This window comes from Neophocaena asiaeorientalis, unplaced genomic scaffold (assembly GCF_003031525.2).
Source record: "Neophocaena asiaeorientalis asiaeorientalis breed wild unplaced genomic scaffold, Neophocaena_asiaeorientalis_V1.1 scaffold550, whole genome shotgun sequence".
Classification (NCBI taxonomy): domain Eukaryota; kingdom Metazoa; phylum Chordata; class Mammalia; order Artiodactyla; family Phocoenidae; genus Neophocaena; species Neophocaena asiaeorientalis.
Window position 1 is genome coordinate 2,040,645 of NW_020173396.1, and position 23,752 is coordinate 2,064,396.

At 40.9% G+C, this 23,752-nt stretch overlaps 1 pseudogene; it reads right to left on the reverse strand.

Moving 5' to 3' along the window:
• LOC112400944 (E3 ubiquitin-protein ligase RNF19B pseudogene) overlaps positions 1-21,077 on the reverse strand; it is an 81,842-nt pseudogene extending 60,765 nt beyond the window's left edge.
• Between the last annotated feature and the right edge of the window lie 2,675 nt (positions 21,078-23,752).

Sequence of the window (23,752 nt, forward strand, 5' to 3'; positions counted from 1 at the left end):
ACTGATTGGCTGTTATTCCCTACCCTTCATTATTGCTTAGTCAAATTTAACATTACCTGGGAGAGAAACAAGTTGGGTGCAGAGAAGAAAATCATACTCACAAGGAATGTTTGGAATTCACTAATTTAAATGTCAAAACCCTGGGACTGTTGGATTCACTTATTCATTTATTTCAATATTTAGTGAGTTCCTGTTGCAGGCCATGCACTAGCCAACATTCTGGGAAAACAACAGTGAGGACAGATCCACACCCTCACTGAGGAAAAATAAAGATGGGCAATCAAATAACCTCACTACTACAACACTGCAGTTGGGAACAGTGCAACAAAACAGAGTATGTAAAGGAGAGAACTATCCCTGGGGATTTGAGTGAGTCAAGAAGACCAGGATTGGCTTCTCTGAGGATGAGCTCATAGCTGGCAAGTGAGCAGGCATTATCTAAACATTCCCCACACAAGAAAAACAACAAGGCAGGGAGGGTTGTGATTAAAAAGCTCTAAAGTAAGAATAGCATGGCTCAATGGGAGGGAGCAAGAAGACCCAAGATGAGGAGGTAAAATAGGGTCCAAGATCATGCAGGACATTTTAGCCACATGTACGTGTTGATTTTACATCAGGGCAACCTTCACTTTATTTTTTAACTTTAATAACATTGTTTTGTTCTATTGTTCCATTGTGTTCTGTTTTATGTTTACATTCCATTCATGACATGAGATTTTTACTTAGGGTTGTGAAAAAGTTTTTCTTAAATGCATCTAAAGTTTTAAAAAATCAATTTACAGACAACTATTAAATAAATATTGTACAGGTGGTAAGTAGATATGACAGTAACTATGAGTTCCTGAAGGTTAAGAAACCCTGACATCAGAAGTTAATAACCTTCTTGAATCACATCAATACTGGTAAGGACATTTCACAATCTTGTTGTTTGCTGTGAAATTTCCATCATTATATTAATCATCCTCAAATTCTCCTCAGAACAGATGTTGATAACAGCTTCTGGTTCAATTCCTGGTGTATATAATGAGAACTTGTAGGACATAAGAGCTTAATGATTACTACAAGGACAGTCTAGTGAGACAGTAACATTAATAAGATCTGCCTCCTTTTATTTTTTTTAATAATTTAATGTTAAGAAAACACTAGCTGCCTTTTTTTTTTGAATTGCAAGGTATGAGATTCATGATCCAGAGCTTAGGGGAAAAAAAGAAAGGTATAAAAAAACAAAAACCTTACAATACTTTGATAAATGAACTGCTGACATTTGGTATTTTTCCTTTATTTTTCTATGGACTTACATTTATAGCTTGTATACACACACAATTCATCTCACATATCCAGTTTTATATGTTTTTAAAATTTCAGATTATAATAAACACCATTCTATGCCATTAAAAAATGCTTCCCAATAGCAATGAGCACACCTAGTTCCCAGATCTTGGTTTCTAATACCATTCTCCAATAAAAGGAACAAGGGATTCTTGGAGAAATGGCAATTCCTCGGACTAGGGCAGGAAACATACAAGATGAGCCTGGAGTATCTTACAGTAAGGAAGTAAAGAAGTACTCAAGAAAACAAACAGCACACAATGACTGGAGCACGTCAAAGGGACACAGGGGCCAACTGAAAGAGCTCTCAATTGCCAAAGTGGAAACAATGAGTAAAAATGTAAAGAAAGCAGTGTTGAGTTATAACACAAAGTATAATAGGAATATATATGAATCCCTATTGATAGAAATAAATGATTGAATAAATAAATAATGGGGGAGACTAGACAAATCTCCTGCACTGAATTTCAAATAATTTACGTAAATGCTCCACCCTCAAAGAAGTGGAACATAACATCCCACTCCTTCAGCATAAGCTGTGCATAGTGACTTCCTTCTAAAGAGTACAGCATAGGAAGGGGGAGTAGGGGAGCACGGATAAGGTGAAAGAGGAGAAACCTGCGAAACACCACCTCAGCCTAGTGACCAAGGTTCATATTAACTGTGGTCAGTCGTGTGGATAAAATGTACCCTTACCAAGATGTGGAAAATGGCACTTTACCTCAGTGGTCTTTCTCCCCAACGCCTATAACTAACCCACTACTCAGGAAAACGTCAAACAAACCCCAACTGAGAAACATTTTACAAAACATTGACCAGTACTCCTCAAGTTTATCAAGGTCATCAAAAATAAGGAAAATCTGAGAAAGTGTCACAGCCAATAGGAGCTTAAGGAGACAGGACTAAGTGCAAGATGGTGTCCTGAATGGGATCCTGGAACAAAAAAAAATGACTTTAGGTAAAAACTAAGGAGATCTGAATTAAGTGTGGACTTTAAGTTAGTAATAACATATTTGTGTCAGTTCATTAATTGTAACAAGTGTACCACAGTAATGTAAGCTGCTAATAATAGGGGAAGCAGGGTGCTGGGTATATGGGAACTCTACTACATTTGCAACTTTTCTATAAATCTACAACGGTTCTAAAAATAAAGTTGATTTTTAATGCATACCACAAAATGTTTTGAAAACACTTTAAATTACTACATAATGCCCCAGAGAGTTTACTATCATTATTTAAGCATTTCCCTATTGTTGAAAATTTGAACCATTGCTAGTCGTTCCTGTTAAAAGTAACAGAGTGATGAACAATTCTACATACATAATTGGTTCATACTTTTTATTACGTCCTAACAGTAGATTCCTGTAAGTTCATTCTACTTTTTTTTTTAAGTCAAAATAACACATTTACCTACAGTGGCTTTAACCACAAAAATAATCAAAAGCCTCAGAAGTTTCTTTAGACTGTGCAACTTTTCTGAAGTAAGTTCCATTCCTCTATAAACAGTAAGGAAAACATCCAGAATTTGCATTCAACACCCAGTCTTATTCACTGATTCATGCACCAGGCAAATGTGCTATTAGGCAAGACATTCAACCACCTTAAGACCTTATACTCTGATCCGTAATAAAGGAAAACCTAATTCACCAAATTCTTACATTTGGCAGTTAAAAACCATTTCCTAATCTTTACAATCAGATAGTACATGAATAGTAAGTGGTAAGTGCTTTTATACTAATTTTTTGCAGCACTTGAACCTCCAGGACATAATGTGATTCTGCAGCTACAAAAGACTCCTCCCACATCAGCATTTGGTGATTTTTTTTTAATACTTATTTAAAAACGTAAAATTTTTAGAGACCTTCAAGATGGCGGAGGAGTAAGACGTGGAGATCACCTTCCTCCCCACAAATATTTCAGAAATACATCTACATGTGGAACAACTCCTACAGAATACTTACTGAACGTTGGCAGAAGACCTGAGACTTCCCAAAAGGCAAGAAACTCCCCAAGTACCTGGGTAGGACAAAAGAAAACAGAAAAAACAGAGACAAAAGAATAGTGGTGGGACCTGCACCTCTGGGAGGGAGCTGTGAAGGAGGAAAGGTTTCCACACACTAGGAAGCCCCTTCACTGGTGGAGACGGGGGTGGAGGTGGTGGAAACTTTGGACCCACAGAGGAGAGTGCAGCAAAAGGAGTGCAGAGGGCAAAGCAGAGAGACTCCCACACAGGGGGATCAGTGCCGGCCAGCACTCACCAGCCCGAGAGGCTTGTCTGCTCACCCGCCGGGGCAGGCAGGGGCTGGGAGCTAAGGCTCGGATTTGGAGGTCAGACCTCAGGGAGAGGACTGGGGTTGGCAGCGTGAACACAGCTGAAGGGGGCTAGCGTGCCACAGCTAGCCAGAAGGGAGTCTGGGAAAAGGTCTGGAACTGACGAAGAGGCAAGAGACCATTGTTTCGGGGTACTGAGGAGAGGGGATTCAGAGCACCATCTAAACGAGCTCCAGGGATGGGTGCAAACCGCAGCCATCAGTGCGGACCCCAGACACCGGCATGAGACGCTAAGGCTGCTGCTGCAGCCACCAAGAAGCCTGTGTGCAAGCACAGGTCACTATCCACACCAACCCTCCCGGGAATCTGTGCAGCCCGCCACTGCCAGGGGCCCGTGATCCGGGGACAACTTCCCCAGGAGAACACACAGCATGCCTCAGGCTGGTGCAACGTCACGTTGGCCTCGGCCGCCGCAGGCTCGCCGCGCATCCGTACCCCTCCCTCCCCCCGGCCTGAGTGAGCCAGAGCCCTCTAATCAGCTGCTCCTTTAACCCCTTCCTGTCTGAGCAAAGAATAGACTCCCTCAGGCGACCTACATGCAGAGGTGGGGTCAAATCCAAAGCTGATCCCCAGGAGATGTGCGAACAAAGAAGAGAAAGGGAAATCTCTCCCAGCAGCCTCAGAAGCAGCGGATTAAATCTCCATAATCAAAGTGATGTACCCTGCATCTGTGGAATACCTGAAGAGACAACGAACCATCCCAAAATTTAGGTGGTGGACTTTGGGAGCAACTGTAGACTTGGGTTTGCTGTATGCGACTGACTGCTTTCTGGTTTTATGTTTATCTTAGTTTAGTATTTAGAGTTTATTATCATTGGTAGATTTGTTTATTGATTTGGTTGCTCTCTTCCATTTATTTTTTTATATATAGATTTTTTTTTTCCTTTTTTCTCTTTTTCTGAGTGTGTATGTGTATGCTTCTATGTGTGATTTTGTCTGTATAGCTTTGCTTTTACCATTTCTCCTACAGTTCTGTCTGTCCGTTTTGGGGGTTTTTTTAGTATAGTTTTTAGCACTTATTATCATTGGTGGATTTGGTTTTTGGTTTGGTTACTTTCTTCTTACTTTCTTTCTTCTTTTTTAAATTATTTTTTAATTTTTTAATTTTTAATATTTTTTATGCTTTGTTTTAATAAGTTAATTTATTTTATTATTTTTCTTTCTTTCTTTTTGTTCTTCTCCCTTTTCCTCTGAGCCGTGTGGCTGACAGGGTCTTTGTGCCCCAGCCAGATGTCAGGCCAGTGCCTCTGAGGTGGGAGAGCCGAGTTCAGGACATTGGTCCACCAGAGGCCTCCCAACTCCACGTAATATCAAACAGCGAAAGCTCTCCCAGAGATCTCCATCTCAATGCTAAGACCCAGCTCCACTCAACGACCAGCAAGCTACAGTGCTGGACACCATACGCCAAACAACTAGCAAGCCAGGAAAACAACCCCACCCATTATCAGACAGGCTCCCTAAACTTATAATAAGGTCACAGACATGCCAAAACACACCACCAGATGTGGTCCTGCCCACCAGAAAGACAATATCCAGCCTCATCCACCAGAACACAGGCACCAGTCCCCTCCACCAGGAAGCCTACACCACCCACTGAACCAACCTTAGCCACTGGGGGAAGACACCAAAAACAACAGGAACTACGAACCTGCAACCTACGAAAAGGAGACCCAAAAACAGTAAGTTAAGCAAAATGAGAAGACAGAGAAACACACAGCAGATGAAGGAGCAAGGTAAAAACCCACCAGACCTAACAAATGAAGAGGAAATAGGCAGTCTACCTGAAAAAGAATTCAGAGTAATGATAGTAAACGTGATCCAAAATCTTGGAAATAGAATGGGGAAAATACAAGAAACCTTTAACAAGGACCTAGAAGAACTAAAGAGCAAAGCTGGAGTAGCAATGCTCATATCAGACAAAATAGACTTTAAAATAAAGACTATTACAAAAGACAAAGTCAGACACTATATAATGACCAAAGGATCAATCCAAGAAAAAGATATAACAATTGTAAATATTTATGCACCCAACACAGAAGCATCTCAATACATAAGACAAATGCTAACAGCCATAAAAGGGGAAATTGACAGTAACACAATCATAGCAGGGGACTTTAACACCCCACTTTCACCAATGGACAATAAAATTGAGACTGTGATTAAAAATCTTCCAACAAACCAAAGCCCAGGACCAGATGGCTTCACAGATGAATTCTATCAAACATTTAGAGATGAGCTAACACCTATCCTTCTCAAACTTTTCCAAAATATAGCAGAAGGAGGAACACTCCCAAACTCATTCTACAAGGCCACCATCACCCTGATACCAAAATCAGACAAAGATGTCCCAAAGAAAGAAAACTACAGGCCAGTATCACTGATGAGCACAGATGCAAAAATCCTCAACAAAATACTAGAAAACAGAATCCAACAGCACATTAAAAGGATCATACACCATGATCAAGTTCGGTTTATCCAAGGAAGGCAAAGATTCTTCAATATATGCAAATCAATCAATGTCATAAACCATATTAACAAACTGAAGGAGACAAACGACATGATAATCTCAATAGAGGTAGAAAAAGCTTTTGACAAAATATAACACCCATTTATGATTAAAAAAAAAAAACCCTCCAGAAAGTAGGCATAGAGGGAACTTACCTCAACACAATAAAGGCCATATATGACAAACCCACAGCAAACATTGTTCTCAATGGTGAAAAACTGAAACCATTTCCTCTAAGATCAGGAACAAGACAAGGTTGTCCACTCTCATCACTATTTTTCAACACAGTTTTGGAAGTTTTAGCCACAGCAATCAGAGAAGAAAAGGAAATAAAAGGAATCCAAATCGGAAAAGAAGAAGTAAAGCTGTCACTGTTTGCAAAGATATGATACTATACATAGAGAATCCTAAAGATGTTAAAAGAAAACTACTAGAGCTAATCAATGAATTTGGTAAAGTAGAAAGACACAAAATTTTATGCTATTTCCTGATACAGAAATCTCTTGCATTCCTATACAGTAATGACGAAACACCTGAAAGAGAAATTAAGGAAACCCTCTCATTTACAATTGCAACAAAAAGAATAAAATACCTAGGAATAAACCTACCTAAGGTGACAAGAGACCTGTATGCAGAAAACTATAAGACAGTGAAATACAGAGTGAAGTAAGTCAGAAAGAGAAAAATAAATACCGCATGCTAACACATATAATATGGAATCTTAAAACAAAAATGGTTCTGTGGAACCTAGGGGCAGGATAGGAATAAAGATGCAGATGTAGAGAATGGACTTGAGGACACGGGGAGGGGGAAGGGTAAGCTGGGAAGAAGTGAGAGAGTGGCAATGATATATATACATTACCAAATGTAAAACCGATAGCTAGTGGGAAGCAGCCGCATAGCACAGGGAGATCAGCTCGGTGCTTTGTGACCACCTAGAGGGGTGGGATAGGGAGGGTGGGAGGGAGACGCAAGACAGAGGAGATATAGGGATATATGTATGTGTATAGCTGATTCACTTTGTTATAAAACAAAAACTAACGCACCATTGTAAAGCAATTATACTCCAATAAAGATGTTAAAAGAAAAAAATCAAAATTTTTAATCTATAATAAATGATTTCTTGTAGTATTTTCCGTCTCTGTTTAACTTTACTGCCCTATAGTGCCATCTCCTCTGGCACTTCTGTGCTTCTTCATCCTCCCATAAATGTTATTTTAGGCCTCAGTGTAAGCCCACCAACCAAACTTCCTTTGATTGCCTCCAAAATTTCCCATTGCTTCCATGACATCTAACTGTTTCTTCCTAAAACTTAAAGATCACTAGGAAATTCAACAATGGTGTCTATCAGACTGAGTTCCCTGGAAATGTTCTCTACAATGGAGAGATGCCTGCAAATGGTTTATTAGAAGATGGGGATGCCTGGGGAGATACACATGTAAGGAAGGGAGGGGGCAGGATCGAGTAGAGGGAGAAGGTGACCCACAATGTGGTTTCAATGGAGGCTGCCACAAGAGTACAGGGGGTCCTGGAGCTGAGACTGCAGAGATGTCCCAAATTGGGGCAAGAGGGTTGGGCCTTTAAATCCCCTCATCAAGCAGTCACTGGTTCCAAGTGCCCAGTTGGAGGGGGACAATCTTGGAAGAGGTAATTTCCTGTGGTCGAGGGCAAGGCCCGATGAGGGACACAGCCGCGAGGCCATCATGGTCTATTGCCTTAGCTGCCCAGGGATGGACACATCACCAAAGGAAGGGATGAGGGCAGAGCGTCAAAGTTTCCACCATGGATCTGTCCTCATTAAGTCTCTGCCTGCTCATTTACTCTCACCAGTTAATCTTAAAAGGATTAAGCTCTTAAAAATGGAATCTATAATCCTTAGACACATTTTTTAATCAAGGAGACTTCTGAGAGCGCACAGTTCATTTCAGATGTGAAAGGGCTGAGGAACTTAGGCACTCCTAGGGAGGCACTCTGTAAACACCTTTAAAAGATACCAAAAGCATCACTATTTGTACACATTACACTAATTTTTAGGAAGTGAAAGGAAATTACACTTAAAAATACAAATCATATAAAAAGACCAAAAATGAGATAAAGATGCCTGTATCAGTTCTCAGCACAAAAATCTCAGAGACATCTATGTGAATAGCTATGTGCTTAGAAAGATTGGGAATCCCATTAGAACATCTATATTTGAGAAACTGATTATCTCAGTCTATTTAACCTTAAAACATGTTGTGGGATATTCCCAAGAGAATAAAAAGTAGCTTAACAGAAAAGCTTATGATTTTACAAATGAAAGTTTGCATTCAACTTTCCTAGGTTGGGTTTATTTGTTTGTTTCAGATTTTATGCGAGTCTGAAAATTTCAAACATGTTGACTAGATCCTTTCTTTCAGAACAGAATTTTAGATTTATGAAATGTTTTATTTGAAAAAGTTCACTATCATACAGATATCAGAAAATTAATAGAGATACGTTGAATTTTTTTTTTTAGGAAGCCCTGATATGTTGAATTAAAAAAAAAAAACTTATGGCTAATCAGCTCCTTGAGATAGTCTTTTAATAAAATGAATGACCAAAACTCTCAATAAATGTCAGAATATTTAGAAGTAAAAGTTCGTTTATGTCATACCATGTACTCTGTCCCTGATCATTCTCCTAATACTCTAAAAGTTAAAGGTTTTTCTTCACTTAATAGAAAAATCATATATTAATTATTCAATTTGAGTTCACATTTGTGGCATATCTACTATGTGTAAGGCAAATATTAAGCAAAGGAAGTAACTAAAAGTGACCTTATCTGAGACACTCCACTTAAGATGTGGTGACGGGAAATTCACAAGTGTAGGAAGGCTAATCATTTTGAAAATATTATCTGTAAAGTGCAAGCACCCTCTGGCTTCCTGAACTGGTGAGGTTCCCGAAGTTCATTAGAAAGCTGTTTACTGCCTTTATTTGCCCAGAGAAGCAATGTCATAAATGGGGGCTGGTTTCCAAATGAGCCCTCCTAATGCAGCACTAGCGGGTCCACCCCAAGTTCTGGGAGCAAGAAGCTATGAGGGACGGGAGGAGAACATCGTAGTTTCCCATGCCCGTGCCAGATCCAGAGCCATTCTGTAGCCAAGTCCTGGATCAGAGAAAGTCTTTAGTTAGCATTCTCCCTTCCCACGCACCTCCACTCAATGCTGCACTATTTTCTAGCCTCTCAGTTCCCAAGACTTAAGTTCTGTAGCACTCACCCAGACCCAGGTTCCTGCCACAAATTCTACAGATCAAGCTAATTCACTCCCACCCCACCAACTTCACCCCTTATTCAAATTTTACAGTTTTCTATCCAGGAGGAAAGAATCTAACTGAATTAATTCACGCTAACGTGCAAATGCTCATTCCTTAAGGCTCCAAAGACACTGGTGTAGCTTTTAAAGAAAAGACTTGTTAAGCCAAATGTGGAGAATAACAGGCTAATAGCAGTGATGGGTGGGGGCAGGGTCATGGGAGAATAATGAGTATATATTGAGCACTTACGATGCCAGGAACTAACAGCTTCACTGGACCCTCTTAACACCACCAGTGGGGAGGTATGTTATTGCCCCAGTTTTACAGAAGAGAAATGGGGGGTTTGGAGAGGTTCTGTGTCTTACTGAGCTCTGGAAGACAGTCACCTGGACTTCTCTCTGCCTTGGCAAAGTCAACCAGTCTGGTCCCCATCCCAGGGGCCGGCAGCTCACCTAAGCCATTCTTCTTTTGCACTATTTTCTCTCTTCCTTTGTACTGAAACCACAGACACCCTAAAAGCAAAGTTTTTTTCCCATTGTGTGATGGCAGGGATGGTAGGAGAAACTGAGGCATCACTGGCTGAATACTACTCAAGCATGTTTGTATAAATGAAACTCCTTCAGTGGGGTGTGGATCAGGAACTGCTTATATTCTAGGCTCTGAGAAAGGGAGAAGAGGACATTATCTTAACTTCTTCAGTATATTCATCTCCCAAGTATCAGTATCTACCTATGTAAAGTCTGTTTTGGTTTTTTTTTTTTTTGCGGTACGTGGGCCTCTCACTGTTGTGGCCTCTCCCGTTGCGGAGCACAGGCTCCGGACGCGCAGGCTCAGCGGCCATGGTTCACGGGCCCAGCCGCTCCGCGGCATGTGGGATCCTCCCAGACCTGGGCATGAACCTGTGTCCCCTGCATCGGCAGGCGGACTCTCCACCACTGCACCACCAGGGAAGCCCTAAAGTATGTTTTATAGGTCCTTTTCCAACATTCTAGGACTCAATAAATCAGCTACCCTTTAGGTTAATTCAGGTGCTATCGCTTGTAGAATACCTGACTTTAAAATTAGTCATCTCATTACTATGGCTTTACATAGTATAACCCATTCAAGAAGAAAGGCATAAAAAAAAGAACCTACTTGCCATATTCTATGCTCATTTTACATTAAAAACAGAAAACAAAGTCTCCCTCTGCAGAACTGGAGTGGACCCTGTGTTCCAAGCCAGGAGCCGGGTCCAGCAGCCCCCAGACAGGATTTTCTGGATGGCTGATCACTCATCTTTCCAACTGCTGAGTACTGACTGAACCCATGTGGACACTGAAAAATTTTGCCTCCTCCAAGCAATCTGATTTGCCTTTAAGGACCCACCTCCCTCCCCATCTCAGTCCACATTATTTAAGCTGGATGCCCCTCACTCCTAGGCTCCAAGGGTACACACGTGACCTGGCCACAGGAGGCACAGTGATGCTCCAAATCATTCCAATGGGACTCACTCCCAAGAACTGTGGGGAGGATGGATGCCAAGAGCTGCTGGAGGCCACCAGGTAGAGAGAACCTACCTGAGAGAGAAGATGCCCAAGGCCAAGCAATTCTGAGGGAAGAGAAGAAAGAAGGATGGAGGGGCAGAGACAGAGACTTGATGGCACTGTTTGAGGCTCTAGATCCAGGTTGCCCCGGGGCTTTGCCAGGTGTGAGCAGATACACTCTCCTTTGAAGCCATATCCAAGAAGAGTTGAGCTCCTGTAACAAGGCAGGAGTCCTGAATAAGACATCCCTGGTGGCTGTGCTCCAACTGTCTCATTAGACATCTCCATTCCTACCCACCTCTCCTCAAATTATGATGACAGGAACCATGGTGTGGTTCAGTGCCCGAGCCTGGTCCACCTGGCAGGACCCATGGAGCCAGCCAGCAGCAGGTCAGTTTCCTGGTTCCTGGTCCACCAAGCACCAAGCGACAGTTCTCCAACAGGCACTCACATTCCACCCCCAGCTCCACCCACCTTCCCTCTGAAAGGCCACTGCCCCAAGTGGACAATTAGGCTTCCAGACAAGGAGCTCTGAGTTGGACCTGTGGTTCGTTGGTTGATTTGAAAGGGAATAACTGTGCTTCAGTTTGTCAAGGCCCAGCACACACAGCAGAGATCCACATCCCTCCGAATCATCCACATCTTAGGTTTGAGAACTGCCCTCTAACTTGAAAAAAGCTCTTTCTTCAAAAAAAGAAGAGGCCTCCAGGCTGCAGGCCTCTACATTTTTTAGCACATTAGATAGCTGTGGAATCATTGAGAGAAAATGAGTAGAGAGAGCTGACAGCACAAAAGTCTAATTACACTACTGATGGTGCAAACCAGACCAATTGTCCCAATAGCTGTTACAATGAGATAATTAAGCCTCTGTATTTATCTCCTGAGAAAAGGAATTCCCATGGTTTTATCCCCCTAAAGACGGATATTTATGCTACCTGGTGGTGACATTTATCTTTTATGTATATTTACTATCTCCCCAACTAAGAGGAAAAATTTCCAGAGGGCAGGAGCCTTGAGTCCCCAGAATCTAGAACAAGACCCTGTGAGGGTAGCCAAGAGTCAGCAAATGTTGTCCACTAAGGAGGATAATCAGAGGAAGCTTTTATTCGATATCACATTCTCTCGTAATAGAATCTTGCTTCTCAGTGGTTCAGTCCCAAAGGAGAGTCTCCATACAAGGGAAGAGAAATCAACTTCCAGAAAACAGAACCCAATATTAACAAAAAATGCCAATCATGACCAAATTAGGGCTCTAACTGTATGCTGGCCTCTTCAGGAAATTCTGCAGGGCACGACTGACTTATTTCTGGGCATGTCTGCACTTCTCCCTAGAAGGTCTGTCTATAGCTCTTTCCTTTGAAGAATCAATCCATGCACCCTGCAAGGTTCTGAAATAAATAAGTAAGTAAACAAGGTCATGGCTGAAAATTCAGAGACTCAAGTTTTTATTTTTTTATAGTGCTATTAAGGCCATCTTATTTCATGAGAATTATCACTGAGTCTTCCTTTTATCCCAAGGGGAGTAACTGAAGGTTTTGGAGACCATGGATTGGAAATCTTAAAACATAAAACTAATATTGTGTACAACTGTATTTCTTTATGAAGAGAATGCCACACTTTCATTAGTTTCTGGAAAGGTTTTATGATCCCCAAATGGAATGAGAATTAATGTTCAATTCCTTTGCTATTTTAATAGCATAGTGTTTACTTGGTTATGACTCCAGTAAAATGTTACATAAAGAACAACAACAAAAAGAAACCACGTTACACAGATAAAGAATATGTAGGTTCCTGATACTCTTTTGAGTTGGGCATGGCTTATATCATTGAAAGTTTTTACTAGATGCTATTTCTTATACTAGATGGCAGTGATGCTTGGATGCTCAGGGCAACCCATGTTGTCTGGGTGTTGGTCGTGACAGTAGTTGGCTGGGGCGGTCAAAGCACAGATTGGGCAGGCCTGACTTGGGCGGGGCTTGGTACAATTTCTGAGCACTCACACTTGCTGGACATGCCTTATGCTCCCATGTCAGGTTTGATTCAACTTTGACAGACTACAGTCTTGATGAGGAATTTTTACGTTTCCTTTCTTTTCCTACTATAACACTGTACAATAAGTGTAATGGGGAGCTTTTACGTACTTTAAGCTTTCCTTCCTGCTTAGGCACTACTGCATATCTGTTTCGCAAATGTGAATATTGGCCAATACATGAAAATATAAAACTAAGATTTTTATATCTTAAAATATATATAGGAAAATATAAAATTTAAATCAAATCTGCTCCACCGTGTTCAATAAGCAGTCTTCCTAATCACCCCACGATTATGTTAACAAATACAGACTTTTAAATGTACACCTCCTTACACAACTCCTTTCCAGAGTTCTTCATTTTTTTCCCCACTCTGACTTCAGGGAAGAAATTGGAACATTTCTTAAAACATAAAAAATATGTTCTCCAGAATTTACAGCTGTAACACCTGGATCACCAAGCTTTATCTCATTTTCATCCCTACCTAGGCTCTGAAAAGTGCTGTCAAAGAGAATCTCTCCCCTGAGTATTGACAGGAGGAAATTAGACTGCATTTCCTACCTTCATTTACCTTCCAGTAGTGCTCAATAAAAAAGCAAGAGGACAAGTGAAATGATGTGTTTTTCCAGGGGGAATAATATTTTCATCTAATTGGTATTTCTATTTATTATAGACATTTTAAAAATACCATTATCTTAGTAGAGAAAGGTGGCCCCAACATACTTCTCTACCTCTTTACAAAACAACCCTATGAGTGCAATGTGATTCCATACATAGCAGTGAAGGAAAGCTATTCCCAGGAAATTCAAGAACTTTCCTGAAGGTGGCTCTGCTCTTCAGAAGCATCTAGGCTCTCAAGACTGCTTTGGTACCTAAGAGTCCAAAATCTCCCCATGATCCAAAAGACCCTCTATAATCTGGCCCCTGCCAACCATTCCAGACCCATTCCCCCTCACTTTCCCTCTTATTAACCAAATTCCAGCTGCCCACACAATCTTTCTCTAAGTACCTTCTGCTGTGGTTTTCTCTGCCCATAACCATCCGCCACATCCCTCATTTCCTCTCCTCAGGAAATCTGGCCAACTTTTATTCATTCTTTGTAGTTCATCCTACATGTCACTTCTTCAGGAAAGTCTGCCCTGTCCCTCCCCTTCCTGCATGATTAGGTTGGGACCTCTTGCAATTCATTCCTGTAGTTCTATTTCTCTATATATACCTCTGAATGAGTTATCACAATTGTAATTGATAATTATTTGTGTATTTTTTTTAATTTAATGAAAGTTTCTTCTACTACATCATAAGGTCTATGGGAACAGGAATTGGTCTGTCTTCTTTATCAAGGTATTAAAAAGACACCAAGTCTACCACAGGGTAAATATTTAATAAACGTGTGAGGACCAGAGAGAGAAAAGAGGAGAGATGAGTTACCAAAATCATTGGTGTTGGATTGGAATGGGATCTTCCAGCAACACATATACACTTGGGGCTGGTTCACGACATAGAACATTCTAACCAAATTTTTTCCCTATTCCAAGACACCTGGAAAAGAGCTATATGACAATACTCAGGAGATGTAGCAGCTCTTCAGTGTTGAGGAAAACCATGAACATGGCAATTAGAGTCATGAGGTTTGGAGCCAGTCACTTAGGTACGAAATCCCAGCTCTACCACTTACAGCTGCACCACCCCGAGCAAGTCCTCACACTTTCTGAGCCTCCAGTGATCCATCTACAAATGAGACTAAGAATTCCAGCTCCTTATCGTCACAAAGACTATGAAGTAATGCCTGTGAAACACTGACTGGCACAAGACTAAGATTTTAGTTCTATTATTGCTATTATCAAGAAACATGAGAAGTTGTACCAATTCCACTGGTTGTACCATAAGGCAAGAACTATCTTGCCTTCTCCTTATTTAAAGAATATACCCCACTTGGGCATATTCACAAACAACTAGATGCTCTGAGAACAATTTGTTTTCCTGTCCAGAGATCCTAACACCTAGACTAACTGCAGAATGTACACCTTTAGTTTTACACAAGTCTAACGTCACTGGAAGTCAAAATACATGTACAGCATGCACGAGAAGAATGATCTGAGAAATATTCACTTATGAGCTCTTGGAATTGAGCCCACAAATAAACAAACTAACACACTCCCACTCACTATATATATACATATATATATATATTATTTTTTTGGCTGCATTGGGTCTTCATTGGTGCACGTGGGCTTTTTCTAGTTGCTGCGAGCGGGGGCTACTCTTCGTTGCAGTACACAGGCTTCTCACTGTGGTGGCTTTTCTTATTGCAGAGCACGGGCTCTAGGCTCATGGGCTTCTGTAGTTGTGGCATGCGGGCTCAGAAGTTGTGGCTCGCAGGCTCTAGAGTGCATGCTCAGTAGTTGTGGCGCATGGGCTTAGTTGCTCCGCAGCATGTGGGATCTTCCTGGACCAGGGCTCAAACTCATGTCCCCTGCATTGGCAGGCGGATTCTTAACCACTGTGCCACCAGGGAAGCCCCTCACTATATTTTTTTAGATACTTTTCTCCAACTAATAATGGCACATTCCTCCAGCTATCCCTCCAAAACAATGGTAAGACTCAAACTCATTGACAGGGCTGGTGTTGAAGGAATACCAGACTCAACCACGAATCACCGGTTTGGGCACATCATGTACCTGGCACTGGTGCACTGATGTGCCCTCACTACTGGTGGAGCAGTGGATACCCTGGAAACTATGGCCCTGGTGGAAATCAGCTGTCTGTTACCCAAACTCTGCCACTTACTAACTGTAGACAGAATCAGGACTGCAGGCAAATTACTAACATGGCCTCTAAGAATTTCCGGTATATAAAATACAACTATAGCATATACTTATGTGTCATAAATAAATGCATATATAACAATATCTCTTCATCAAAATTTCTGTAAGAGTTAAAGTGAAATAATGTACATATTTTATAACATCTATTTGAGATACAATGCAAAGAATGCCTAGTAGATAGATCTACTTTGTTTCCTTCCACTACTACCATGCTGTTCATGGAATAAGAGAGGATTAATGACAGAGATGAGATGAGGCTATAGAATATAGAAAATACATAATTATAAGGGTCTTGTAAATTATAACATGTCCCTCAGGATAATATCAATAACAGACATAACAATGATGTATAGTGGTACACTTGGTGAGGAAGAGTTTTTTTAAGCAGGACTGACATTTAAAAGTTGCTAGCTATACCATTATCTAGCAATCAAAGAGATCTCAGAGGGCTTCCGACCAGTAAGAAGGAAGTGGTAGAGCCAGGTTTATGCCTGACACCAAAATCTTCTGTTATACTAAATCTGTCTTCATTAAATTTTCTTGTTATGAGACAACCTTCAGAGATCAGAAAGATGGGAAGGAAATGGCAGGGGCAAAGAAGAGCTCTGAAGTCAACACTGAGATGAGGAGAAAAAACAACTCCACTTGGAGCCGTTTTCCTAAACCGGGCTTCTCAGGCACAACCTACTACAAACAGCCTTCCTTTGTAGAGCTTAAGGGCCAAGTGCACTGGATCCAAATTATATGATGTGTGACTTGGGACAAGTCACCTATTCTCCTATAGCTCACTTTATTCATCTGGAAAATGCAAATGATAATAAACCTACTTCAGAAAGTACTGTAGTAAATAAATAAGTTAATATATAAAAAGCACTTAGAATAGTGCCAATACATAATAAATGCCCTGTATGTTTAGCTGTTATTAATACTAGTTATAAAGTGTCAAACAAACAAATAAACTCAAGGAAAAAGAGATCAGATTTGTGGTTACCAGAGAGGACGGGGAGGAGCGGGAATTGGATGAAGACAGTCAAAAGGTACAAATTTCTAGTTTAAGATAACTAAGTACTAGGGATGTAATGTACAACATGACAAATATAATTAACACTGTGTTATGTTACACATGAAAGTTGTCATAACATTAAACCTTAAGAGTTCTCCTCATAAGAAAAAAAAATTCTTTTTATTTCTTTAATGTTATATCTATATGAGATGATGGATGTTCATTAAACTTACTATGATGATCATTTCATGATGTATCTAAGTCATTATGCTGTACACCTTAAACTTATACAGTGTTAATGTCAATTATATCTCAATTAAACTAGAAGAAAAATAAATAAAATAAAAAATGGGGGTGAGAGGACCCATAGTTAGTTGGCCTCATGTCAAAGGTAACATGATACAATTGAGCAAAGACAGCCCAGCCCAGGGTGGCCAGAGGACCATCGTGAGCATGTCCTACCTCATATAATGAAACTTCAGAAGACAGAGTGTGCATTGTGATTTAACAAATATTAATTCAAAGGCAGGGGAGTGAAGGCCAAGCCCTACCCCAGCAGATAACATTACAAATATGGTCATGGACACTTATGCAAAACAAGTCCACACAAACCTGGTACAAAGCTCTAGCACCAAATACAAACAAAATTTGTGTAGCTGCCTGGAACTCACATTAGACTTATACTCCTAGAAAGAAAAAAATAGATTTTCAAATATGAAATGGGCACTTACAAACACACCATTCAAAATGCCATCCATATATAATTAAGAGGGTTATGTTATAAAAAGAGCCATTGAGAATCATCAGCAACATTAACAGAAAACAGAGCATCCTTTAAGCAGCCAACACAAACAAAAGCTCTGCTGTCCCAGATCCATTTGGTCCTAACTCAGTTATTCTCCAACTCTCTTTTTCAGGTGATTTCAAAAACTGAACTTTCTGTGATTATGAGAATACATCTTTACAGCCTTAAAGGTATAACTCTTTAGGGTTGAGACTGTCATACAGAGTGAAGTAAGTGAAGAAAGAGAAAAACAAATATTGTATATTAATGCATATATGCGAGGGGGGAGGAACTGGGAGACTGGGATTGACATATGTACACTAATATGTATAAAATAGATAACTAATAAGAACCTGCTGTATAGCACAGAGAACTCTACTTCTCTTTGCTATACAGCAGAAACTAACACAACATTGTAAAACAACTGTACCCCAATTAAAAAAAAATAAGAATAAAGGGATCACTTTCTCTCTAATTAAAAGGTGAATTGTATCAGTAAGGAAACTCTCCAAAATGTCTCCCCATTTTTTATCTGTGAGGATCACTTTGTGAGAGTAAAGCCAGGCCAAGCCGAAAATACTAACAACAGATCTTAGTTACTGTGACATCTAGATTTCAAAAGATTAAGGAAATAATTCAAAGACCGCTCTTCCATGGTGGCTGTAAAAAAGATGAATAGTTACAGAAGAATGATTATTCTTACTGAAGAAAAGGTATTCCTTATACATTAGTTTAAATTCAAAGGAAGATTACTCATTCCCTTTGTAGAACACACTCCATAGTGAACGATAAAAACTGTCTTCTGATTTTTTTTTCTCATTGGTTGAGCTGGTTATTGTACACCTACTCATACTAAATGAACCTAGACCATTTGTAAGGACTATGTTATCACTGAAATTTAGTATTATATTAAATTTAGGTGGAAGAATTTTGGAGTTCTTCTGTTTATCTTTGACTCCAGTGGGAAATACGATGCATGTGAAAAAACAGGTACGTGTATAAACCATACTAGGTGAAGGCATAATTGTGTGTGGGTGTGGGTGTGTGTGTGTGTGTGCAGCTTATGTCAGAGCAACACAAAATGTCAAAACATTATAGGAGCCAATTATTTAAACTTCACTGTGGGAAAAAAATTATGAAAGCCCCTAACAACAACAACAAAAAAATGCCTGACTTTTCTTTTTTATTTTCTCTGCTCTTATTCCCAGAAAGAAAGAGAAATGACATAGCTGAAAGGCAAGTGGCAGGAGGGCAGAGAATGAAGAGCCAGGACCCAAAGAATATACCACCTGGATAGTCCTGTGACAGAGGTACACAGACTAACCATGGTTGGTCATTCAAAATACACAAAGACCCTCTAGTGGCAAGGCCCGTAAAGTTCTTCCTCATACCCTGGCATATACCCAGGAAGAAAAACGTTGGCACTGGGGACAGTGAAAATGTCAGGTAGAGAGGAGCAGATTAAGAACACCTTACAAAGCTCCATCTTCCTTGAAAAGAGGCAGAGGGCGTGGGGCCTGGGAAACTAACTGCAAAAGGTCGTTCTCCCTCCCAATTCTCCCGTTCCCCTAAGTCTCAGGAGTCACAGAAGCAGCAGCCTGAGTCTGGAGTAGACGAATGCCACCTAGCAGGCCTAAGGGAGCAGAGTGGGACTGGGGCGATAACCAAACTGGTTAAGTCAATGTGGTTTTTTGTTTTTGCTTAAAACCGCTGAGTTGAAAGGGCACGTGTGCAAGGCCACAGAAAACCAGGTGAGATCCCAATCTCAGCTGGACCCCGCCCCTGCCCCCTACTCCTGCTTCCTTTTGAAAGTCCAGGGAGGCAAAGAAAGAAAAGGGAGGCGCAGCCTGTGACTGCTGTCAGCCAGGAGACAGCGGCCACGCTGAAGGAGAGTGTTCCAACCGCCAGGGAGCTTGAGGTTTGGCAAAAGCTCTGTAGTGACATAGAACTTGTCTCCAAAACCTATTCCAATCGCAAAAGAGATTCTGGAAAACACTCAGACTTCTAGTCTGGTGTGGTGAAAATATTATTCAAAGGAAACTATAGAAATGCTGAATTTCTCTCTTATCAAAAGCTATTTTAAAAAAAAAGAGCTATTTTACATTTCAATAAAAGAACAAGGGTCAAATATGGCTTAAGGGTCCAGATAGAATATCGTTTCTATTTTGAGAGAGTAACTATTTGTAATTTTCAGAAATTGATCCTGTGTCATGCATGGGTCAACCCTGCATCTGAGAGAGAATGCATATTTCAACACATTTGAGCCACAATGCCTTAAGAGCGAAAATTGCCAACAGAGTCCTTCAATTCCAAACCTTTTCATTATAAATATTTCCCCAAATATTTAGTCTCTCTGACATCAGACACCATAAAAAATCTATGTAACAGAAATGTGTAGGAGGTTTTCTTGTTTTACCTTTTTTTTTTTTTAAACTGCCAAACGTATGTTTTGCCCTTTTTTCATGCCGTTAACACTATTTTCAGTGCCTAATACTGCAGGGAAAATAACTATTTTACTCATGGAAGAATCCAAAATAACTATAATATAAAGAATATGAGCTCTTACATAAAAAAGAATGAAATAATGCCGTTTGCAGTAACATGGATGGACCTAGAGATTACAATACTAAGTGAAGTTAAGTCAGAAAGAGAAAGACAAATACCATATGATATCACTTATATGTGGAATCTAAAATATGACACAAATGAACTTATCTAATCTGAGCTATTACAGTAAATAGGTGACAATTTGGCACTCAAGAGCCTGGCACCTTCAACCATTTTACACAAATGCAAATTCAAAACTTAACCTTCCCTCTCCCTCCAAAGGAAAATACGTTTCAATACAAGCATTTGTGAACAGAACCAGGAAAATTCAAAAACTAAGTAAAGGGGGACATGTGCTCTGATTTACTCCTTTCACTCTCCCTTTTCCTGAAGGTTCAGCTACATCCCTGGTCTTATAAATCTTTCCATCTCCCCATCCCCAAGGTCAGTCACCGGCCCAACATCAGTCTCTCACGGGACTGCCTTGGCCTCCAAGTGGTCGCCTGCCCCTGCTGCCAACTTCACCCTTCCAAGGCTCACGTGCCCCTGTCTCCCCTGCTCAAATGCCTCCAGGGGTCCCTCTGCCTCCCTAGATACGTTCCTCAGCCCCCAGAGATCCCAGACCTTCAGCTGCACCTTCATTTCCCTCTACCCCACCCCACACCCTAGGCTTCAGTCCCACTGCTGACACCCCATTTCTTAAATACACAGGGCACTTGTTCGCCTCTGTGCCAGTGGCAATATTCTTTCCTCCATCTCCCTGTGTCCGAATCCTAAGCACACTTCAAAACAAGGCAGAGGCCATCGGGTGGCAACACCCTCAAATTGCTGCCCCCCAGCCTACTCCTTACCTGCATCCACACCCGCACCGTCCCTTCCATCTGCAAGGGAGAGGATCCTTCTTCCACTGACGCTACCATTCCCCTGGTCTCTGGGACCCACCCCCACGTGAGTCCTTAAGGCCTACATCCATCAATTAACCCCCGTTCTCCTTTAACTTCAATTTCTCCCTCTCCACAAGTGCTGACTCATCAACCCACTCAGGTGATATCCATTAAAAACAAAACCAAATTCCATACATGTGTGTCAGCATACCGTATGATACAGCAGAAACTAACACACCATTGTAAAGCAATTATACTCCAGTAAAGATGTTAAAAAAAAACAAAAACCAAAAACCTGCCCATGATCCCATCCCAGCATGGTTCTCGTGTTCCCATCACCACTTTCTTTGATCCCTTGTGGAGAGCCAAACTGCTTGGCCACTCTCTCTGTCCCCACCTCATCTTTCCACGCACCCTCCAACCCGCCGCATTCCGTCTTCCATCCCACCACTCCTGATGCTGTTATTTTGTGAAATGTACTGACACCTACTACGTCCAGATAACATTCATCTAGCACTGGGAGGGGAGAGGAGAAATCAAACATGAGCTTTCTGAGTCAGAAGTTCAAGCTGATAGCTAAAGTCAGCCCAGAGATATATTTTATTTGGTCTGTGTTGCGTTTTTCTAAAAATCAATTCTTTGTCAAAAATTCAAGATTCTGGAGACTTCATGCAAAAATCTGGATTTTTTTGGCTTCTGTTAAAGAATCTAGAAACTCTGGCAGCACTGCTTTCACTGCATGATAATAATCAGCTGGAGTTGAGGAGCAGCTGCCCCTGGAATGAGGCACCGGCTTCCTCGCTCACCACGGGCCCCATCAAACCTTTGCTCGTTTTCTTTATTTTGATGGCCCCTGTGGGTAATGGAGTTTGAACACCTGCTCTAGATCAGTGCTGGCCAACAGAAATAAAAACGTGTCACATATATAATTTAAAATTTTCTAGCAGCCACCTTTTTAAATGAAAAGGAGCGGGTGAAATTAACTTTAATAATATATTTTACTTAATCCAATATACCCACAATACTATTTCAACACACAAGCAACATAAAAAATTAGTAATAAGATATTTTACTTCCTCTCCTTTGAGCTAAGACTTCAAAATGTGGTGTGCGCTTTATGCTTTCCACCCGTCTCAACGTGAACCAGCCACTTTTCCAGTGCTCGGTAGCCAGTGGCTCTGCCATATGGGACAGCACAGCTCCAGATGCTTAATGGTCAGTTACAAAAATCGTCTTGCAATCAGAAAGAGAGACGATATTAAGGAGGAAGAGAAAGCAAGCAGGACTAAGGAAAAGGGTGATGATGTCCAAGAGCAGACATGGTGAGAGTTTGAAAATAGGAGAAGAGGAAGTAGGGACACAGAGACAATGACCAGCTCTGGGCCAGTCCTCCAAGGGAAGAAACGCCCTGTATAGGCAAATGCAGTTGACAGGCAATGCAGATTTTCTGGAGGAGTCTTTGGTGTTCTAAAAATAGGCTCAGCATTAGACAGGTAGTCACTATGAAAAGCAACTGACCAACCATCTGAACCCCAGTTCACACACTTGGCAACAGAATGAGTCAGGCTAGTAAAGGCAGGATTCTTGATCAAGATTGGGATTTTAACCTAGTTAAAGTAAGTGGGTTTGAGGAGAAGTGCAAGGAAGCAGGCAGGAAAGTATCTTGAGCTAAGATCCAAGGAGAGTTCAAGGCTCAGAGATCATGAGTGAGGACATGTCAACAGGTGTTGGTGATCCAGGTGTCGGGGTACGATCTCATAGGCCAGACAAGGAAACGTGGGTGCAAAACAGATACCTGGAATCGGAGACCAGCAACAAGAAATGCATCCTTGAGCCAGAGACCTCGGAAGCAGAAATCACTCCTCCATCCCACACGTGAGCACAATATGTAGTTATAGCCTCCCTTTATGCCCTCAGACATGAACCAGAATTAAAGGAAAGCCATGCCAGCAACTGGGAGAAGAGGGGAATGTCAAATACATGTCAGGCATAAAAGGACTTGGAAACAAGAAGGCAAGAACATCATTACACGACCATAAAGTGATTTTGAAACTTTTCCAAGAGAACTTATCTCTGAACAGCTCCAGCCCATCCATTCATCCCTTCGTTTATTCAGCAACCATTTATTGAGTAGTCTTCCCCGATCCAGTTTACAATGCTGATTATATAGGTCCATTGTACTAAGGCTTGCCAAATTCTACTCTAGCAGTGCAAAATACAATGAGATTGCTAATACTGAAGGAGCCTCTCTAAATAAAACCCATGTGATTAAGAGGATGCATTGATCCTAAAATGTCCAGAGTCCCATTTGCCTATCATGTGTCATAATTTTCCAGATTGGCTAGGGCCCAAGAGAATGGGAAATAAGGCTGACATAAAATATCTCAAATAGATTTCATAGGAAAATTATTCTCTCAAGAAGGTAGTATGCAGGACTTTAAAATCTCATTATATTGAAAATGCAGTTTTCATGTTGCTTGCACTCAGACTAATATTAAATAGGAGTACTTGGGACACTGGGGAAATTGTGGCCTGCTATTCTGCTGAAAAAACTTTCTAATGATAAGAAACTGGTATACATTGGAGGGGGAAATATATTTGCATACAATCCTGAATTGTTGAGGTACAGTAATCACTTTCCACACGTGATTTATAAAAAGCAATGTAAATTAGAAGAAAAGGTTAACAACAACAAAGAAATCAAGATAGCA